Here is a 1,485-nt window from a genome sequence, read left to right as displayed (position 1 = left end):
CTCAGCCCACCAGGGGGCGGGGCTGGCTGGCATGTGGTGCTGGGGTATTGAACCACGGTCCCTGTGCTTTGCTAAGCTTGTTCTAAGTAGGCGCTTTAGACCACTGAGCCATCTCACCAGCCCCTGGCAGGGCCAGTTTTAAATAACCTCAAAATGACCCCACCTATAGCAAATGACAGAGCTACAGGGGAAAAAGAGCCCTAGTACATTTACTGCAATACATTTGAGAGATGTAAAAGTGACAGTGCCATGTGTCCCAGGCCAGTGATCTTTAGGTCCAACACCTTAGACAGTTGTTAGGTGCATTGAGTCTCCAATTCCCCATCTACAGTTATAATGATTGTACACTTTACTCCCTGCATAGGGGAAAGGTAAAAAATGCCTGTGCGAATCCACTATTTGAACTGTAAAATTTCCTGTAGACAGCACAGTGATAGGATTGCTGTACCTCCTTTGATTTCTGTATCTTCAAATACTCATTTCAATGCAAATGCTTCAAATATTCATTTTTCTGGGGCCAGTTTGGAGTAGAAATAATGAAGCTGTAGGTGTGGAGACCCATTGTATTCCACAAAGCTACCAGATAGCCAGCTATAAAAATGCAAACCCAACAAAACTCTACCTGCAGAATAAAAAGGCATTGCAATGGTGTGGGCTGGGTGTGAAGAGACATTTGCTCAAGTGCTTCTGGCTGAAAAAGCTGTGGAGCACAGTTTCGCTTGGCATTTAAGCTCTAGGGTATTTGGAAACAAATGAGAAAAAGTTGCTTCAGTTGCTCTGGTTGTGCAGGAAAAAAACAGATTATGAGAAAGGCGAAGGCATCCTACCTCTGGAGTTGGGCACAGGAGGGCTGAGAGTACACTGCGATGGCCTTTTGCCATCCAGAGTGCTTTGCTAGTGCCTGCTGGACCCTGAGAAGAGGCTGCAGTGGGCACCGGCAGGGTCTGCTCGCCAGAGCCACCTGCTCCACATCTACCTGGGGCTTCAGGGAGAACATAAAGTAGAAGAGGAAGGAAGGGAAAAGATGGGGAACAAAGAAACCTCTTATGAGAAAGGCCCTTTAAGTGTTTACTATCAATGGCATGACAGAAAATTACAAGTAAACACAAAGAGCAGAAAATACAAAGAATTCCTTACTTAGGAATTCAGATTAGGAAAGTTGCACTGGAGCAACTCCAAACTATACCAGTGAAAAATTTCAGTGTAACAGACCTCTCTATTAAGTAATGGTTTTCCAGAGGAATTGTAAAAAAAAAAAAAAAAATCTCCTTATTTTTACAACATGGTTACTACATTCATGCAGAGATTTATTTAATTCTGCCAAATTTTAATTCTTGCTTCAAAAGCGTTATCTATAAATCTTTGTTAGGTAAAACTCCACAAATCCTCAATATATTAGCTGGGGTTGTTAAAGGAAATAGCTGAAATGCTTTGTATAGGTTTTTTTTTGTTTTTTTTTTATTTTATTTATTTATTTATTTATTT

The 1,485-nt window shown here is 41.4% G+C and overlaps 1 protein-coding gene across 35 annotated transcripts in view; it reads left to right on the top strand.

Moving 5' to 3' along the window:
• Window positions 1-1,485, top strand: part of Ank2 (ankyrin 2) — a 370,586-nt gene that overhangs the window by 355,086 nt on the left and 14,015 nt on the right. The gene's annotated exons all lie outside the window — the stretch shown is intronic.

Source organism: Octodon degus, unplaced genomic scaffold (assembly GCF_000260255.1).
Source record: "Octodon degus isolate 3935 unplaced genomic scaffold, OctDeg1.0 scaffold00016, whole genome shotgun sequence".
Classification (NCBI taxonomy): domain Eukaryota; kingdom Metazoa; phylum Chordata; class Mammalia; order Rodentia; family Octodontidae; genus Octodon; species Octodon degus.
This window is presented reverse-complemented; position numbering and strand designations above follow the sequence as displayed.